The sequence below is a fragment of the Bos indicus genome, chromosome 1 (genome assembly GCF_029378745.1).
Source record: "Bos indicus isolate NIAB-ARS_2022 breed Sahiwal x Tharparkar chromosome 1, NIAB-ARS_B.indTharparkar_mat_pri_1.0, whole genome shotgun sequence".
Lineage (NCBI taxonomy): Eukaryota > Metazoa > Chordata > Mammalia > Artiodactyla > Bovidae > Bos > Bos indicus.
Window position 1 is genome coordinate 95,876,148 of NC_091760.1, and position 7,357 is coordinate 95,883,504.

Below are 7,357 nucleotides of genomic sequence, written 5' to 3' on the forward strand. Positions count from 1 at the left end.
ACTGATCCTTTTTCTGCCCTCTGGAGGCAGGTAAAGTAACAACAGTCACCTTCCACATGACTTCCCTGTCAATGAATTGACTATACCTGTCACACCTGTTCTCTTTTCCTGGATAAACTTGCTGAACTCTTCATCTCATCCACATAGCTTCCAGATCTCTCTTCATCCTTTTCTTCCACCACGTCTAGTTACCTACTTGTTCAACAGCTCTGAAACCTGCATATTCAGATTCTATCTGCAGTATTTCAAGTATGATCAGCACATAGTCACAAAGTGGTACCCCTTCTGGCTTTAATTTAGACAAAATGCTTGTATCATTACAGCTTAATATTGTGTTAATTTTCTTAGCAGACTCTTTGTTTTGTTAACTTGTTCTTTCTTCTTCCATAAAAAGTTGTAATCCTGGGCATACATCAGGAATACAGCTGACTTTAATTGATTTGAATTAATGTTAAGTTGTTGAATATTTAAGTTTATTAAATTTCATTTTTAAGTTTCATTATTATGTTCCAGCCTATCTAGTACTTCCTGGACATTGAGTCTATCATCAAAAAACCTTTCCCAGCTTTGCCACATTAAATAAGTATGACAAGCATGATTTCTATGTTCCCATTCAAGTCACTAAAAAAAGCACAAAAAAGGCCAAGAACTACTAGTAATTTTTCTCAGACTGGGGGAAAAAAAAAGCTATAAATCTGTCCATCACACTGACTCACTCTGAACTCCACACAACAGGGGAGCCAGTTGAGTCTAACTTCCTTCATAGTCATTGTTATCACTCTTGCTCACACTCACACCTGATTTATTCCTATGATCACTTTTTCTTCCTAAGATGTCAAGACTTCAGTATGGCACACAGGTCTCTTCACACCAGGTGTGCTAAATATTATCTTCCTCAAACAAATTCAAAGTTTGGCCTGGATAGAAATACATGTAGATATATTTGTCCTTCACGGAGAAATGAAGCAAAGAAGTATCTTTAGCTCAGGCTGCATGCCTCAGATACAAACCATTGTAGTCAAGGAAAGATCCTGAGATTTGACCAGAAAGCAATGAGGTGGAAAAAGAAAACGTACTGCAGAGCCTGCTGGGCCCATTCTGTCTGTGAAGAGCTGGATATCATATTTGAAATTGTTTCTTGTCTTTTGTGTATTTACTGTAATATTTCTTTTATTAATAGTTATTAGAAGCATATTTATTGGTATTTCACATATAATCTGTGTGCCTCAGAACTCAGGGTAACTCAGGGGGTAAATCACATATGGTATTCATTAATACCCTTTTTCTGACTCTGACTGCCACAATTATTGCAGGACGTCTCACTACCCTCATACTCTTCCTGGTTCTTTCTAGAAGTTTCATGTGAGTTTACGAGCACATTTTTTCAGCTTTCTTCAGTAACTTATTAACCCAGCCAGAGCAGCTAATATGGCATGTCCCACGGTACTGAGCCTTCTGCTGTGGGTGAAACCTGAAGAGCTTACCCGATGAGGCCAGCACCACCCTGGGATAGGGCTTCCCTGGTGGCTCAGACGGTAAAAGAATCTCCCCGTAATGCAGGAGACCCAGTTTGACCCCTGGGTTGGGAAGATCCCCTGGAGTAGGAAATGGCAACCCACTCCAGTATTCTTGACTGGAGAACTCCACAGACAGAACAGCCTGATGGGCTGTGTCCATGGGGTCACAAAGAGTCAGAACATGACTGAGCAGCTAACACTTCACTTCACCCTGGGATAGACTCAATTCTCTTTCTCTCTCTGGACAATGTATATAATTAACACACAACACTGTTTAAGTTTAAGGTGTATAGCATAATTATTTGATTTATAAACATCACGTAGTGATTATCAGCACAAGTTTAGTGACCATCTGTTATCTCATATACAGAATTACAGAAATAAAAATGAAATTTGTCTTGTGTTGAGAATTCTTAGGATTTAGTCTCCACAACTTTCATATACAACATTTCATATACATATAGATTTCATATATTTATCATGTTGTACATTACATCTCTAGTATTTATTTATCTCACAACTGCAAGTTTTTGACTGCCTTCATCCAATTCCCCTTCCTGCCTCTGGTAACCACGAGTCTGATCTTGTTTTCTATGAGTTAGCTTGTTTGTTTTTAAAATATAATTGACTTAAAATATAGATGACCTATAGTTCTCACTACACAACATAGTAATTCAACATTTCTATATGTTTCAAAGTGATCACTAGGATAAGTCTAGTTATAATATATCACTAAAAAAGATATTACATAGTTATTGACTATATTCCCCACATTGTACATTTCATACCTGTGATTCATTCATTTTGCGACTGGAAATTTGTAAATCTTAATCTCCCTCACCTATTTCTTTGCTCCCCCTGCACCTCTTTCCTCTGACAAACACTTATTTGTTCTCTGAATCTATAACTGTTTATATTTTGTTATGTTTGTTTATTTGGGGATTTTTTTTAGATTTCACATATAATGAAATCACACAGCATATATCTTTCACTGTCTGATTTATTACACTTAGCATAATACCCTCAAGTTCCATCCTTGTCAAAAATGGCAGAATTTCATTCCTTCTCATGACAATAATATTCCATTATATATATTAATATATTGTTGTAAACAATGCTGCAAAGAATATGTGAGTACAAATCTCTTGTACAAATATCAAGAAATTTTGATCTTTCCTTCGCTCAGCCGTATCTGACTCTTTGCGACCTCGTGGATAGTACCCTACGAGGCTCCGCCGTCCATGGGATTTTCCAGGCAAGAATACTGGAGTGGGCTGCCATTTCCTTCTCCAGGGGATCTTCCCAACCCAGGGATCAAACCTGGGTCTCCTGCATTGCAGACAGACGCTTTACTATCTGAGCCACCAGGGAAGCCATATTAATATATTGTTGTGAACAATACTGCAAAGAATATGTGAGTACAAATATCTCTTCAAGATTCTAACTTCATTTTTTTCCAGGATATATAGCCAAAAGTGGGATTGCTGGATCATATGGTAGCTCTATTTTTAATATTTTGAGGAACCGCCATACTGTGTTCCATAGTGGCAGTGCCAATTTACATTCCCACTAATGGTGTTGAAAATTCCCTTTTCTCCACATACTCACCAACACTGTTTTCTGTTGCTTTCTGATAATAGCCATTCTAACAGATGTGAGAGGGTAATAGCTCATTATGGTTTTGACTGGCATTAATTCTTTTTTTAATGTTTGGTAGAATTCATCAGGGAAACCATATAACCCTGGTTTTTTTGTGGTGGTTGTTCTTGGGAGATTTTGATGATTGAGTCAATTTCTTTACTCTTTATTGGTCTGTTCAGATTTTCTATTTCTTCATGATTCAGTAAGTGTATGTTTCTAGGAATTTATTCATTTCTTCTATGTTATCCAATTTGTTAGTATATAAATGTTCATAGTAGTTATTTCTGCACTATCAGTGGTAATGTCTCCTCCTTCATTTCTGATTTTATTCATTTGAGTCTTCTCTTTCATCTTTTGTTAGCTTAGCTAAGGATTTGTTTATTTTATTTTTTTCAAATGACCAGCTCAGTGTTATTGATCTTTTCTATTGCTTTTCTTGTCTCTAATTCACTTACTGAATTAACCAAAATTTTCCTTTGGTTTTTAAGTAAAAATAAAATACACACGTTTACTTTTTACCAAGAACTTTATGAAACAACATATTCACCATTTTGTTCCACCACCTTCTGCTGTTTTTCAGACAACTTCATAATTCCATCTTCCCAAAACTTTTTATCTTTTTTGAGCAAAGAATTGTTCCAGGTGCCTTCTACAGTTTTCCAGGGAATTAAATTTTTTTCCATTAAGAGAATTTTGTAAAGACGTAAATAAACGAATATCTAAACCTGCAATGTCGGGTGAATACAGCAGATGAATCAGAACTTCCCAGTCAGGCTGTATAGCGCTTATCGGCTGATCATCAAAGAAATATGTGGTCTTGTGTTATTCTGATGGAAGATTATGCATTTCTGTTGACTAATTCCAGAAACCTTCATTTGGTTTAATTGGGAGCAGTACTTGAAATTAATCATCTGGTTTTCTGGAAGGAATAGAGGACTCCCTTCCAATCCCATCACATACACAGCATCACCTTCTTTGGATGAAGACTGGTCTTTGGTGTGGTTGGTGGTGGTTCATTTTGCTTGCTCCACAATCTCTTCCATTTCACATTATAGTTAAGTATCCACTTTTCATCACCTGTCATAATTTTTTTTTAATACAGAACATTTTTTGTTATGTTTCAGTAGAGAATTGCAAGCAGAAATATTATCAAGAAGGTTTTTTTTTTCTGCTTAACTTATGTAGAACCCAAATATCAAAGTGATTAACATGCCAATCTGGTGCAGATGATTTTCAACACTTGATTTGGATATTCTGAGTATCTCAGCTGTCTCCCATGTGGTATAACATCGATTGTTCTCAATTAATGTATCGATGTAATCCCTATCAACTTCAAGGGATCTACCCAACTGTGAAACATTGTCAAACAAGAAATCTCAGCATGACTCTTCACAAACCATTTTTGACATGTTCGATCAGTCACAGCACCTTCTCCATACATTGCACAAATCTTTTTTTGTGTTTCAGTTGGATTTTTACCTTTCTTGGAATAATAAACTATAACATGCTGAAAATGTTGCTCTTTTTTCTTCCATCTTCAATATTAAAATGGCCACACATTTATTTAACTTACATGCAGAGTACATCAAACGAAATGCCAGGCTGGATAAATCACAAGCTGGAATCAAGACTGCCAGGAGAAATATCAATGACTTCAGATATGCAGACAATATCACTCTAATAGCAGAATGTGAAGAGAAACTAAAGTGCCTCTTGATGAAGGTGAAAGAGGAAAGTGGAAAAGCTGGCTTAAAACTCAACATTCAAAAAACTAAGAACCCAGTTCCATCACTTCATGGCAAATAGATGGGGAAACAATGGAAACAATGAGAGACTTTATTTTCTTTGGGCTCCAAAACCACTGTAGATGGTCAATGCAGCCATGAAATTAAAAGAATTCCTTGGAGGAAAAGCTATGACAAACCTAGACAGTGTATTAGAAGGCAGAGACTTCACTTTGCCAACAAAGTATATATAGTCAAAGCTATGGTTTTTCCAGTAGTCATGTATGGATGTGAGAGTTGGACCATAAAGAAGGCTGAGCACCGAAGAATTGATGCTTTTGAACTGTGGTTTTGGAGAAGACTCTTGAGAGTCCCTTGGCAGGCAAGGAGATCAAATCAGTCAATCCTAAAGGAAATCAGTCCTGAATATTCATTGGAAGGACTGATGCTGAAGCTGAAGCTCCAATACTTTGGCTACCTGATGCAAAGAGCTGACTCACTGGAAAAAGACCCTGATGCTGGGAAAGATTGAAGGCAGGAGGAGAAGGGGATGACAGAGGACAAGATGATTGGATGACATCACTGACTTAATGGACTTGAGTTTGACCAAGCTCCATGAGATGGTGAAGGACAGGGAGGCCTGGTGTGTTGCAGTCCATGGGATCGAAGAGTCAGACATGACTGAATGACTGAACAAAAAACAAAAAAACCTGACATATCTATAGAATGACATCTTAAGTCACTTTAGCTCTAACTTTCTGTGATTCTATGAATGAATTAATATTTTTGGTAAACAAAACATATTTCTACTTTGTCCATAAAGATATCACTATATTTGTATCTAGACTGTTCTGCTAGTTTAGTAATCATATCAATAAGATTAACCTGATATGCCTTATTTGAATGAGCTTATGTGGCTCCTAGAGATTCATTCTCAATTCCTCTCACTGCCCAACTGCAAATTATTCAATAGACTAGAGCTGTAGTGGGGATTGTTACATTAGACTGGGAGACGTCTCTAAATTTCATCATATTATAAAAAGGAGGAAGGTTTTTCAAAAGAAATGTTATCATATACTTTTTATCAGAAGTATATATGGCATATACAAAGTCAGCCCTATGAGGAGATAGCCATGTATTGGATTGTTACAAATTAAGGGAAGTTAATTTGATCTCCACTTCAGTTGTAACCTATGAATCAGACCACCTTGAGTTATTAGTCATAAGATCATAAATGAAAGTCTAAATGAGAGATAGGTCAAAATAACATTATTGTTGGAACATTATAGTCAATATGATTTTTAAAAAGTCTATGAATGAATTACATTGATACCTATAATACAAAGAGAGGCTGATCTTTAATGAACACATTGATGTTCTGTCTATAACAGAGAGATTTTCAGGATGGTAGAAATCAAGAGCATAGAGGGTATTTCAAGAGTGTAAAGTGTCTTTGTATGCACCTCAAATTATTCCATCTACTTAGCTTTTGACTCCTCCCTATATGGCAGTAATTGCAATGAGCACTTTACACTCTTTGTTTTCTTAGTATTAAAATTCACAAAGAGGCAAATGGTGCGGTGGCCATGAAATATAACCCTCTCAGATCTCCTGCTCTAAGGAGCGTAGTTGACTGATAATTCCAGCTGCCTTGCCCCTGGATCCGCCACCACATTCTATGAGGCCACATTTTCTCCAGGCTGCTCACAGTGAGTGACTGAACACGTGGTATGAAGGCATGAAATCAGAGGTATGAAGATTCCTTCAGGGCATGGGGTTTTATAATGAGTGGCTTTGTGGCTTCCTTGGTGGCTCAGATGGTAAAGTGTCTGCCTGCAATGTGGGAGACCCAGGTTAGATCCCTGGGTTGGGAAGATCCCCTGGAGAAGGAAATGGCAACCCACTCCAGTACCCTTGCCTGGAAAATCCCATGGACAGAGGAGTCTTGCAGGCTGCAGTCCATGGGGTCGCAAAGAGTCAGACACGACTGAGAAACTTCACTTTCTTTTGGGCTTCCCAGGTGGCACTACTGGTAAAGAACTCGCCTGCCAATGCAAGAGACCTAAGAGATGCAGGTTTGATCCCTGGGTTGGGAAGATCCCCTGGAGGAGGCTAAGGCAACCCCCTCCAGTATTCTTTCCTGGAGAATCCCCATGGACAGAGGAGCCTGGTGGACTATATAGTCCATAGGGTTGGACAGAGTCAAACACAACTGAAGCGACTTAGCATGTCTGCAATGGTTCAAAGACTCCTCTTTGGGCTGGCCAAAACTTTGTTAGAATTGAGATATAGTCTTGAGTCTCTTCTTACCCAGTCCTGCTGAATCCTTTCTCCTCTCCTTTCACAGGTATCAGACCTGCATTGAAGTCTGAGGCTTTCCTTACCTACACCTACTTTTTCTCCCTTTATTTTTCACAGGAGTTTCCCCCAGTAAATCTCTTGCATGTCTAATGCTGTGTTCACCTCTGCCTCTTA